The 13555-nt window shown below is 47.1% G+C and overlaps 1 protein-coding gene across 1 annotated transcript in view; it reads right to left on the bottom strand.

The window, feature by feature from the left end:
• Chst4 (carbohydrate sulfotransferase 4) overlaps positions 1 to 5097 on the bottom strand; it is a 9125-nt gene extending 4028 nt beyond the window's left edge. The window contains exon 1 of the mRNA XM_013354678.1: positions 5021 to 5097. The gene's annotated coding sequence lies outside the window, so the exon portion shown is untranslated. The remainder of the gene's footprint in view (positions 1 to 5020) is intronic.
• Between the last annotated feature and the right edge of the window lie 8458 nt (positions 5098 to 13555).

Below are 13555 nucleotides of genomic sequence, written 5' to 3'. Positions count from 1 at the left end.
CTGACCCTCTCTTGTTTCTGTCACCACTGACCCTCTCTTGTCCCTGTCACCACTCACCCTCTCTTGTCCCTGTCACCACTCACCCTCTCAGTCTATTCATCATTCACAACTTAAAAAATATTTTTTGAGGACCCATTGAGTTTAATTAGATTTGCGTGGATAGGATGGGGGGGTGAATATCATTAAATTATATGCATATATAAAATTGCCACAGGACAAAAATAATAAACAAATGTCCTGCCTGCCTGCTCAAATGGGGTCTTTATGGTTCCAATTGTTTTGAAAAGACTGGTTTTCATGAACATGTAGCCCGTAGAGTAAGAACTGAAAACGTGGCTTTCTTAAGACTCCACGCAGGAGGGAAAGGCTAGAAGAGTGCTTGTTGGCTATATCCTGGCATGCCAGGACCCAGGTCTCTGTCTTTCTGAAGACAAGTGGAGGGGGGGGGGATCTTGCTACAAGCAGTTTGGTTTGTAGGGGAAGTTAGGACATTCTCAGAGCTCTCCGTAGGCAGGGGTAAGTGACACATCTTCAAAGAGGTCACAGCCTTCCCCTAGAGGAACTTTCCTAGTGACTTGGTTGCCTTGTGCCAGTCTCTAAGAGCCAGTATTTATCTTGTCGTTAGTCCACAGTGAAAACTCACTTCCAAACCTGCCTAGTTATCTCTGCTACACAACAGTGGGTTCATGTTATTCTGTTGGTTCAGCTGTAGTTCAAACACACGAGGAGATTTAGATGTTTATAAACCCTTAACGATTTCCCTCTTAGGAAGAGACACAGCAAGGCATCCGCCCGACCCACAGCTCTTCGCTTTTTTGTACTTTCTTTTGTCAGTGGATTATAGAACACAAAGGACACAGGGACATAGAACACAAAGCATTTCCTTGTTTCTCTCTACCATCTATTGTATGGACACAACAATCTATCTAACCAAGGGCTCCTGGGTTTCCAAGTTCCCCTTATTTCAAAGGCTTCAGTCACGGGCTTCTTGTCTACACACTTGTAAGATTAAATCCCCAGAAGTAAAATGTGGAGTCAAAAAGCGTGCATGCGCACGTGTGTGTGTGTGTGTGTGTGTGTGTGTGTGTGTGTGTGTGTGTGATTTAGATAGCCATTGCCAGGCAGCCTTCATGCTGCCTGTGAACCTGGAGGGAGGTATTGAGAGTGGGTTTGGGAGGAGGAGGAGGCAGCCACAGAGGTGATTCTTGGAGCTTTCAACTTGCTTCCTCAAGAGGTAGGGCATGCTTTGCCAGCTCTCGGGCTTCCCTTGGAAGTCCCCTTAGACATTCTGGAAGTGTGTCATAACCCTCACCAGAGTCTGTGTGGCAGTGCCCCCCCCAATCTCTCCCTTGCCAGTCATGCTTTCCCTCTGAATGTATGTAAAGCATCAGTTGAGGGTCAGCCTTTTTCTCTATTTTTTGTGTGTATGCGTATGTGTGCCTGTTTGAGTGAGGACCACTGTGAAACTTTTGGTGTCGTTTCATTCTTCATATAGCATATCCCTTCCTTCTTTTTCCCTCCCTCCTTCCCTCCCTCTCCATTCCTTCCTTCATTTCTTTCTCCCCCTTCTTTCTTTTTGAGCCAGGGCTTCTCACTGGCTCAGAGCTTGCTGCCCGAGCATGGGGACCTGAGTTCTTATCCTCAGCAGCCAAAGAAAAGCCGGGTGTGGTCGTGTGGGTGCATGCATCCCATGTTGTGGCCATCTGGGTGCGTCCATCCCGTGTTGTGGCCATCTGGGTGCGTCCATCCCGTGTTGTGGGAGAACAGAGACAAGAGGCTGGCTGGGACTTGCTGGCCCCAAAGTCTAGTTGAGAGGTCCTACCTCAAGTGCAGACACTTGACATCCTTGCTTGGCTTCTGCATGCATGAGCATGTCTTGCTCACTTGCTCACATGTGTACATACAACCCTCCCTCCCCCCATGCCCACAATGCTACCACAGGGGATAGTGTCAGTGAATGCGACTTCCTGTCTTGCCCTCTGGGCTTCAAGGTTCAGGGGATGACCAGTTTGTACAACAGAAGTCCAAGGGGGAACAACTGGAAACTATGTCATTGCTGATCGTGGTTTAAGTGTAGCTGTCCCCTCTCCACTACCACAAGACAGAGAGCTTTTCCTAGGTACAGTCTGAGTGTGGGAAACGGTGTAGGACAAAGCTAGGAAGCAATGGCTTGTCGGGGAGAGGAGAACTCAGCCTGCGGACACCCAGAGCCTGGGCTGCAGTTTTACAAGCAGGTCCTGTGACTGCCTCGCCCAAAACTAACACCCCCTGGAACTAGGAAAACAGGGGTTTCCTTCCATCCCAGGCCTGGGTCAATGCCGCCCTGCAGGACTTGATGGCTCTGGGCCTTCCTTGTGTGCCAGCTGCTGCTGGCCCCAAGCCAGGCCCTTTCTGTGTTTTCTTCCCCTGCCCTCACCTTTTTTTTTTGGCAGGGCAGCAGGATGGTGTTGGGGAAGGTCCTGCTCCTTGTTCCTGCCATTCTATCAAGGAGCTGCTTCTCCATCCCTCTGCTTCTGCTCTGTGTAAGCCCTGGCCAGGAAGAGCAAGCTCTTGTGAGGCTTGTCTAGTCCCTGGTCACCAGGATCTAAACAGCACCTGTTGTGACTGCCTGCCCCACTAGAGAGCACTCTAGGTCACATCTCGGGCAGAGCTCATCTTAACAACCAATAGTAGAGGCAGGGGACAGTCTGTGTGAGGGCCACTGGCTGGGTATCTGGTGCTTTAGGGAGCTCCGTGGAGAGCAGACACTCCCACTCTGGTTCCAGCCCGAGTCCCGATCTCTTGCTGTTGGGATTCTCTGCTGGAGGTATTGACATTTCCCCCACTGACTCTCAGCCCTCCCCACCCTCAGCTACCACACCTCCTTCTAAAGCACACATCTGTCGCTCTCTACGATTCTAACATGTACACGCTAAAACCCAAATCCCCAGGCCTCGTGCCCAGAGCCCGCCTCTGCTTGTCCTTTAATTTCCTGTTCCTTCCTCCGTTCTTCCAACTCTACCCTGGAAGTCAGCTTTCCGATCTGCCCAAGCTGTCTTCTTGCTGAGGAGCCCGGAGACATTTAGAGAACTGTCACTCTTCCTCCAAGAGACTACCCACAGGCCCCTTTCTCCCATAAACAATGCTGTCCCAGGCCTCCCAAATGTCCATTAGCTTCCTGGCCTCTGCACAGGGTACAGCTGCAGGCTTCCCCTTGAGGTGCAGCTAAGCCATGTCTTAGCTTGCTCATGGTGTGGAACGCTTCCACAACCGATTCGGACTCCTTACATCCCCTGGATCAATGAAGATAGTTGGGGAACAAGGAAGAGTCATATTGTTAAAAAGCAGAAAGCCCTTTGTGCTTGGTTTGAGACAGGGTTTCATGTGCCTCAGGCTGCCCTCTGAACTGGTCATATAGCCGAGACCGGTCTTGAACTTCTGACCCTCCCACCTCTTGTGTACTCAGATTACAGGTGTGCACTAAATGTCTCAGTGATGGGCATCTCACATCACTTGAGAATGAAAAAGAAAGTCATCAGAACGTTCGTGTCTTGAGAACCATCATTAGAGGTGGGGGTAAGGGGAAGGCACCAGAGTTAGGGGCTTCCTCCAGCATCCTCACTACAGGAGCCTGGGTTACAGATCCTCCCCAGTCAATCAGGAGCAAGCTTTTCGAAGCAAAATTGGAAGTCCTGACCAAAATCAACTAAACAAGCCACCTAGATGTCAATCTAAGAGGCCAGCATTCTGAAGACTTGAGCAACTCCACTTTAGATTCTCTTGTGGAATGATGTCCCTAAAAGCAGAAGTTAGAAATGGCAGGCAAGGGCTTTGCACAAACAGAAAGCACGGAGGCGGGCCGGGGACACCGGCCTCGTCGTAATCAGCCGAGAGATCTGGGAAACTCTTAGGGTTAAGCTCCCAGATAAAAGTGACCACAAACCAAACTTGTTTAAGACAGTGTCTCACGCCGCATCCAAAGCTGGCCCCACACTCACCTCAATCCTCCTGCTTCTGCCTCCTAAGTGCTGGGATGACATGCTTAGCTACCTCATGCCAAAGAACAAACTCGAGCAGTCTCAGTGCTAGAAGCGTGGGGCCTGGGGCCTCACCAATGCTTGAGTGTCCACAGACAGGGCTGGGCACACAGAGCAGGAAACACCTGTCCGTGAAGTCTGAGTGATCCAGTATCTGTGGGGAGCTCTTGCTGCCTCAAGGAATGTGGGGCCAGGTATTTTTATTTTATATTTGTAGGATTATTCAGCCCCAGTGAAACAGACTTATCCAAGGCCATCTGAGGCAGAGGTCTCCTCCACCTCAGTTGATAAGCTAGCCCTACAAATGCCATTCAATTGCACACCTACAGTTCACTTCTGGACTTCCAGAAGTCCTCAAGGGTGCAATTATAAAATACAATCCCACTAGACACAATTGGGCATTCAAAACAGGGCTGGCCACATCCCTATTTTTTTTAAATTCACATTGTATGTATGTAGTGTGTGGCAGTCAGAGAACAGGTGTGGAAACTGACCCACCTTCCGTCAGGTGGGGCTCCGGAATGGAACTAAGAACATCCCCGGAGCCATCTCACGGACCCCACTCCCCTAGTTTTCAAAACGAACAACTGACGCCTGCTTGATTGACTGTCTGGGTACAATAGCTCTGTTCATTTGATCTAATTAATGACCACAATCCACTCTGCAAGCCAGACCAAACCTGCAGCTCCCATCTCCCATCTCCCATGCATCAGCGAGCAGGAGGAAAAGAGGCCTGGAGGTCAGAATCACTTGGGCTACATCACAACAGTTCTTCCCACTTTTAAGAGCTTGCTGGGTAGGGCTTCTGGTAAGCAGCATGTGTTTCTTTTTCTAGAAGATTCCCTTGGTGATTCAGAGTCTGATTCACTCCCATCCCCCTCCTAACCCTCTTCCTGTAGGGTTCAGAACCCTCAGCTTAGATGTCAGATGCTATCTGATACCTGGATCCTGCAGCCTTGGGATAATGCCTGCCCTACATGGTAGCTGAGGAACTCTCTTCTTACCTTGTTAATGGCTCAGGCTTCCTCAGTGGACTGAGTGGCTTTACTGCCTGCTGGGCAGAGCATGGTTCCTTCTCTGACTCAGAAACTCCCCCACGGCTTCCTCCTCCTCCTGGCATTTTGCTTCCCCACCCCTTGTGCTGACAACCCACCTTCCAGAAAGGCTCCGGCTCTCAAAAAGCTGTGGCTTGAGCAGCTTGATTATCTTGAGGGTGGAGAGATGAGGGGTGGAGGGCGGAGGAGGGCTGGAGGTCAGTGAGGAGCGGCACTCCAGGTGGACTAAGATGAGGAGGGCGAGAGATGACCCCGGAATGTCTTCTCTCCTAAGGCAGCCAGAAAGGCCAGGTCCCTTTATAAGGTATCACAGGAGGAGAAGAGGTCCGGGGAGCGCCAGAAGATGGGGGTGGTAGGGTGCTGCCAGACAGGCAGTAGAAAGCCAATAAGAGTTTGTAAGCCTCACTTCCCGCCTCCTGTCCCCCCTGCCCCCCCTTCTCCCGTCTTTTACTCTTATCTCTAAGGAGGCTGTATAAAGATTATTTTCTCGGCATCACACCTGTTTCTCCATTCCAGCCTAGGGAGGTAACATTTCTCAGTTCCTATGTCATATCCAACATCTTCACCTCCACAGCAGAGGCAACAGATATGTTCTAGGCTGGGGACTACAGATTTACCAGTGTTTAGTCTGATTAAAGGGTGAAGAATTCTCTTTTACTACAAAAAAAAAAAGCTATTGAAAGATATAGCTTCAGATTGGCGGCTTGTCCGTGGCAAGTCACATACTCACTCTGGGCTGCTTTATCTGTTTGTCAACAGTCTAAAACAGTAGATGCAGATGGAAGAATGGAACTTCCAGAGTAGAGAAGCTGAGCGCTGACTGGACTATCAGTACAAATAAGGAGGATGATGCCTGCCTTCCATACCGTGAATGTTAGGATTAGGGTACACACGCCCTCTTGGCCAATGCTAGGATACTAACAAGGGTTTAAAGGTGTTAGTTACGGACACTGCAGAGACGGCTAAGGCTTAGCCGTTAGGAGCACATACTGCTCTTGCAGAGGTTCCTAGTTCAGTTCTAGCAACCGCATCCGGTGTAATTCCAGCTCCCCGGGGATCTAAAGCCATTGGCCTCTGTAGGCACTTGGTACCCGCGAGCACGTATCCACACAACTCACATACCCATAAACAAATCTTGAAAAGGTGTTAGTTATTATTTAATAATGACTGTACCTCTTCTTAATAGCTGCTATTTTCCAGGCTTCACAAAAGAACAACCAGGCTGCGAAGGAGTGAGTCACACCCAGGACTGGCAGATTCCCATCAGCTGTGCCTCCGAAGGCCTTATCGTTCTACAAATGACAAGAACCTGCGGGGGGAGGCTCCCGAGTATTGACTTCAGCCATATCCCTTCCTCCCTTCCTGTTTCCTCCTGGCACCGAGCAGACAGAGGTCTCTTCTTCCGAGAGGCTGTTCAGAGATGGGCAGCCGTAAGCTGCTCTTGTTCTCAGTTTAGGAGTGGTCCTCACTGAGTGTCAAAGAACTGAAGAATGCAGGATGTGCAGGGGAGGGGACACAACCCCCAGTCATCCTGCTGCCCAGGGAGCTTCTGCTTACTGTTTCCCCATGCATGTAGAAATCTGTGTAATTAGCCAGCCATGGTGCCTCATGCCAGACACGCCAGCACAGAGATGATCTGTATGTTCTCTCTGTCTCTGTCCCTGTGTGTGCATGCGTGTGTAGGCCAAAGGTGGATGTTGGGTGCCTTCTTTTATTGCCCTCCACTTATTTATCATTTGAAACAAGATCTGTTACTGACTTCAGAACTCAGGACTTTGACTGGACTAGCTGACCACCAGGTTCCCAGAATGCCTGGCTCTGTTACGGCAGTGCTGGGATTACAGGCATTTGCTGCCCTGCTCAGCCTTTTTATGTGGATGCTGGGAATCAATCTGCTCCTCACACTTGCAAAGCGAGTGCTCTCTAAGTCATCTCTGCCCTTGTTTTTGCTTTAAGGTAATTTAAGTTATAAAATACAATTTGGACTCAAAGGTAACCAATAAAGGCATTATCTCCTAAGAATAAGAATGCTTTAGTTCTCTGGAAACATGGCTGTTCCTAACAACAGAAAGAACAAACAAATCTGATTGGTTGGACTGAAAAGCTTGCATTGTATATCGATTGACAATGATGGAACATTCAAGCAAGCCTCTTATCTCTAAATCCTGCTTGGTAGAAATCGTAATTGTAACTTGACAATAAATGTTTGTGACTTTTTGACCTTATAAACAGCACTTCTACCTCTGTTCAGGGCTGTTGGGAGAAACAAAGCTCCAAGGCCTTGTCCTGCAGCTCTGATCCAACAGAGACCCGCTCATGTGGTGAGTTATTAAAGTCTTTGAAACCCTTAAAAAAAAAGAACAAGAATGCCTTAACGAATAAAGGTATTATCTCTTAAGAACAAGAACACACCCTAAACCAGATGTTCACTAAGGGGTCTCTTCCACGTCCTTCCCTTGGATGTCCCTGACTCAGCACTTTGGGGAGCAAAGTTATGGGCAGCTCCTTGATTCGCTTATAGTTTCCCATCGTACAAGCCTGGTTGGATATTCCTCATTCTGACCTGTTGACCTGACTGTCTGGGAATCCCACGATCCTTACCCTTTGAGATTTCCTCTTTCCATCTTGCAGTATGCTTGTAAGACTCGCCTTGCTGTTTCCTATTTTGTCTCTTGCTGTGCAATGCTCAATGCGTGACTGTCCTGATGCCGGTATGAGGACAGTAGAGCCTTTTACAGTTATGACTCATGAGGGTGAGCACACACCCTCGCAGATGGTGTCTCCAGAGTCTACCTCATATTAAATCATAAACACCCACCCATGTCAGCTAGTCCTAATTGTTTGGTTGGATGTATCACCTCAGCTCCCCAACACCCCCTTATACAAAGAGTCTGGAATGTTTAGTTGGGGGCTTCACCCCAGCCTCCAGCATCCATTTTGGAATATTGGGCAGAAAACTCCATTTCAAGCCACCTCCCCTGGGAGTTGCCTCATTCCAAACTCTACCTCCAAGAAAGCCCGCCAAAGGGTGACCCCTCTCCAGAGAAGGGCAAGACTACTCCCACAGGCTACTTAAACTGCCCCCCAGAGAATGAATGTGTGATCTCCCCTTTTTCCACAGTCATTCTGGTTCTCCTTTTCCCCTCTTTGTGTTTTCCCGGGGGCCACCCTGGAGTGTTGGTGTCCATTAAACCTGGGTTTCTTCTAATTTAGTTTGATTTGGATTATTGCATTGGCAGAGAGTTTTGTCGGTCTGAAAAAACTCAACACTTATTTCTTCAAGATAGGCTCTCATTCTACAGCCCAGGCTGACCTGGAAATCACCAGGCAGCCAAGGATAGCCTAGAGTTTATGATGATTCCTCCTGCCTCAGCTTCCTAACGCTAGGATTACAGGCTCCAGCTGCTATACCTGGCTCCCGCCAATGCTTCTTGGAAGAGGTCTTTTTCATTAAAACTAGGCAGATATCCACAGATAAATTTTTCTGAAGCTGAGACCTCCCTAGAGTTTCCTCGTAGGAGCCTATAAGGAGCACCCTGAGTTCTGTTGATTTTTTTCTGTTTTTTGTAGGATGAGTCAGGGTTCTGTCGAACATGCAGCCTCCTTTGGAAGCACAGGGAGCATGTCCTCTTGGGGAGCTCCTTCCTGGAGGATTCATAGGCCAGTCTCTTTGGAGACTATATGGCCTTCTGATCAAGAGAAGAGTGACTTACTAGAAGCATCCCGTCATTCTCCAGGTCTCAGCTGGTTATGGAGGGCACATGCTACAACGTTGTCTGTCCTTTACGATCCTCTTATCTTCAGTGATCAAGGCCACACGGTATTGGTTGTTGAAAACCCAGACGGATTTCCTTACCAATCTTGTCATTTTAGCTTCCGTGTAACTTTCAGGAAAAGCTTAGAAAACAAAGCAAACAATTTTTTTAGAAATCCTTTCTCTTAAGACTCTTTTTTCCAGCATGGGATAAAACCGGACTTGCTGAACATAGTGGACAATGAGGACTACTGAGAACTCAGGAACAATGGCAATGGGTTTTTGATCCTACTGCACGTACTGGCTTTGGGGGAGCCTAGGCAGATTGGATGTTCACCTTACTAGACCTGAATGGAGGTGGGTGGTCCTTGGACTTCCCACAGGTCAGGGAACCCTGATTGCTCTTTGGGCTGATGAGGGCAGGGGACTTGATGGGGGAGGGAGAGGGAAAAGGGAGGCGGAGGCGGGGAGGAGGCAAAAATCTTTAATAAATAAATAAATTAAAAAAAGACTCTTTTTTCCAAGTGACTGAAGCCTAAAGAAGTTAGTGAAAACACAAGCAATTATATTGATCATATGCACATGTTCTGTCTTTAAAGTAATTGTTTTGTAAATATTACCATGGTTAAGTCATTATCTTAAGAGAATGCCATTGGTTTAACAGACATTTGATATCATATCTTGAACTTTGAACTTCGAACATTTTATAGTCTTTAATCACGAAGCATATGTCATCATTAAGTCTTATCTGTCATACACCAGCCCAGAGATGATTTGTATGTTCTCTCTCTCTCCTCTCTCTCTCTCTCTCTCTCTCTCTCTCTCTCTCTCTCTCTCTCTCTCTCTCTCTGTGTGTGTGTGTGTGTGTGCGCGCGCGCGCGTGTGTGAGGACACACAGTGAGTTCTGTGTCTTAGGTTAAAATTTCCTATATTCTGTTCTTTTATGTTTTATTTTTAGAACAAAAGCTTACTTTATCAATGCCATGAGTGATGTATTCCCTTCCAAAAGATCCATCCAGCAGCGGTCCTGTCCCCATAATAAAGGCATGAGATTTTCACCTGAGCAGCCAATGGCTCCCTACTACCTGGCTGTGCTGCAAGGGGCTAGAGTAAATGGAGACTGGGGAAGATGGGGGCTCCATCTGAGTGGCTATGAGGAAGCCCTCACTGGTGCTGGATAAGGCTTTCTAGGTGTGGTCGGTGAGGGGAGGAATGCCCATACCCCTGTAAGTAGCTCCCTGCCTAGGCTCTGCAGGAAAACTCAATGAATGCATTGGCTCCCCAGAGCCAACTTTGGTAGAATTGTCCCTCTGTTTGTCATTACAATTGTGGGAGGAGCATAGATGCTGCTTTACATCTCCCCATAGGAAGAATTTTAGCACAACCACAGATAATCTGTCCTGGTTTGAATAAGAACGGTCTCTTTAGCAGTGGTTCTCAACCTTCCTAATGCTGCAACCCTTTAATAAAGTTCCTCATGTTGTGATGAATATAAAATTATTTCATTGCTATGTCATAACTATAATTTTGTTACTGTTATAAATTATAATGGAAATATCTGATATGCAGAATATCTGATATGTGACTCCCAAAGGGGTGGCAATCCACAGGTTGAGAACTGCTACCCAATAACTGCATATATGTGAATGCTTAATTACTGGGAAGTGGAACTGTTCAGGAAGGATTAGGAGGCGTGGCCTTGTTGGAGTAAATGTGGTCTTGTTGGAGGAGGTGGGTCACTTGGAGGAGTGGGCTTATTGTTTCAAAAGCTCAAGCCAGACCCAATCTCTCTCTCTCCCCATGGATCATGATGTAGAGCTCTCAGTTCCTGCTCCAGTGCCATTCCTGGCTGCTTCTCACTGTGATTAACCCTCTAAAACTGTAAGCAAGCCCCTAGTTAAATGCTTTCAAGAGTAGCCTTGATCATGGTGTCTTCTTACAGCAAGAAAATAGTAACCAAGACATAATCTGTCTTGGTTATTTATTTCTAGCAAAAAATATAACTTTATACTTATACCCCTTTAAAAATATCTTACCTACTTAACTGTTTTCATTTTACTTTTGTAAATAAGAGTTAATACAAATTACATACACTACACACTATGTTAAATTAAGATTACCTGTATACATGTTGCTTAACCAACAATCTTCTTCCTTCCTTCCTTCCTTTCTTCCTTCCTTCCTTCCTTCCCTCCCTCCTTCCTTCTTTCTTTACTTCCTTCCTTTTTTTCTTCTTTCCTTCTCTCCCTCCCTTTTCCCTTCCTTTCTTCCTTCCTCCCTTCATTTTTCCTTACTGTCTTACATAATCTGAAATTTAGAGGAAGCTTTACATTTGATTTACCTTCCAGCAGAGCCTGTTGAGTGATAAATGGCCTTGTGTAGTGAATATTTTTGTAAACACAAAAAGGATGAGGAAGAAAAGATAAGCAGAAAGCCAAAATCTACACATTAGGCCTGTAGTTGTAATTGCCACTGCGGAAGGGAGGCAATCAGCTGGAATTCACAACTGAAGCTATGGATGAGCTTCCCATGGTTGCCCTTGGAGCTTCTTTTCCCATTGTAGGCACGTTTATATCTTGGGATAAGCAGTAGCAATCCCCTGTTAGTAATAGTTTATCTTTAAACTGTTTTTAAGGGTACAATGGGCTCATTTTTAAATTTTATTTCATGAGTGTAGTGTTTCACCTGCATGTATGTCCATGCACCACACCTGTGCCCAATGCTTGCAGAGGTCCTGCCATCCCCTGGAACTGGAGTTACAGATGTTTTTGTTTGTTTGTTTATTTTGAGACAGGGTTTCTCTGTAGCTTTTGGAGCCTGTCCTGGAACTAGCTCTTGTAGACCAGGCTGGCCTCTAACTCACAGAGATCTGCCTCTGCCTCCTGAGTGCTGGGACTAAAGATGTATGCCACCACCGCCTGGCTTAAAGATTTTTTTTTTTTTTTTTTTTTTTGGTTTTTCGAGACAGGGTTTCTCTGTGGCTTTGGAGCCTGTCCTGGAACTAGCTCTGTAGACCAGGCTGGTCTCGAACTCACAGAGATCCGCCTGTCTCTGCCTCCCGAGTGCTGGGATTACAGACGTGCGCCACCATCGCTCGGCTCCTTAAAGATGTTTTTGAGCTGCCATGTGGGTGCTGGGAACTGGAAAAGAGCAGCCAGTACTTAATCGGTTAACTTAATCGGTTAGCCATATCTCTAGCCTCATGGCCATTTACAGTCTTGATTTGTTTATCAGTGCTCTTCCATCTTTGTCAGAGGTGTGTGTGTGTGTGTGTGTGTGTGTGTGTGTGTGTGAGAGAGAGAGAGAGAGAGAGAGAGAGAGAGAGAGAGAGAGAGAGAGAATAATGTGATCAAGTATACAAGTGAAGGCACTGGCCCCAGATGGAAGCATGTGGAGTCTATCCCTGACTGGAGGGCAGGCAGTGTGCACTAGCACAGATCAATAGGCAGACGACATGCTGGGCTTCAGGCAATACGCTGGGCTTTGTAGAAATGCCTTCTCATTGTTTTTCTTGTTTACTTGTCTGCTAGATCTGAGGATGGAACTGGAGTTTGGGAAATTTAAACAGAAGACAAGGAAAAGCCAGGCTTGGTGGCACATGAGGGAGGTGGAGGCAGTCAGGAGGGTCAAGAATTCAAGATTGGTCTCCACTATATAGTGAGTTTGAGGTAAGCCTAGTTACAGGAGACCCTGTCTTAAAAGAACAAACAAAACCAGAAAGAAGATGGTCTGAATGGGCATCTATGAGAACAATTGGAGACTATGTTAAGGTGACTCAAATAAGGTGGACAAGTGACATGAAATGCCTTTTGGGGAAGAGAGGTCCTGAGCTTCAAATGACAATAGTACAGCTGCCCAGGCCCAGACCTGTAGGAGAGACCCAGCCAATCACCTTGCTAGCAGGGGGCAGGGTCCCCCGAGGATATTTTTTACTTATAAAGATTGCGGGTGTGCTCCCAACCGCCCGTTTTGCTTTCCTGTTCTCAGCGGGAACCTGTGGTTCTGTAAGTCTATTTCTCCATTAAAGCTGTATGTATTATTACAATCTGTCTGCATTCATTTACACCGATACACAGACCCAGGGTCATGACTTGGCCCGCCCCATCATGATCTGCTGGAGCACCGTGAAGGGACCATAGACCCAAAGCTGCAGGATTTCCACAACACAGGACGCCAGCGGGATGGCCAGGAAGAGTCTTGGGGGGGGGGGGACCAGCATTGAATGTGTGGTGGAGACCAGGGGCCTCGAGCCAGGCCAATGAGTCCTTGCAATGAACGCTTGTAAGTAGAGATGTATGGACCACGGAGCACACAACGTGACTTGTTGGGTCACACTGCAGCTTCCACGACAAGATTTTTAAATTCCTCCCCCATTATTTTTTTTTAATTCTCATTTTATTTTCTTTATTTTTTTCTTTCAAATTTTGTTTTATTTGGGGGGATTGCAGGGTGGAGGGCAGATGGGAAGGTATGAGAAATGAATGGGACCAAGATACAGGATGTGAAGAACATGTAGAATAAATAATAATAATAATAACAATAATGACAGTAGTAGTCACAGGAGGTGACCTTTCCAGACTTGTGTGACTGCTACACTTGGGCAGGCATAGGTGCAGTCAGACTTAAGTGTGACTGCTTCTTTTTCGGAAGAGTGCCTTGAAATGACAGAGGATCAGAGAATGAGTTGTCATTGGGGTGACAGTAATGATGATTGTGGCATTAAAGCATGA

Source organism: Microtus ochrogaster, chromosome 4 (genome assembly GCF_000317375.1).
Source record: "Microtus ochrogaster isolate Prairie Vole_2 chromosome 4, MicOch1.0, whole genome shotgun sequence".
NCBI lineage: Eukaryota > Metazoa > Chordata > Mammalia > Rodentia > Cricetidae > Microtus > Microtus ochrogaster.
This window is presented reverse-complemented; position numbering and strand designations above follow the sequence as displayed.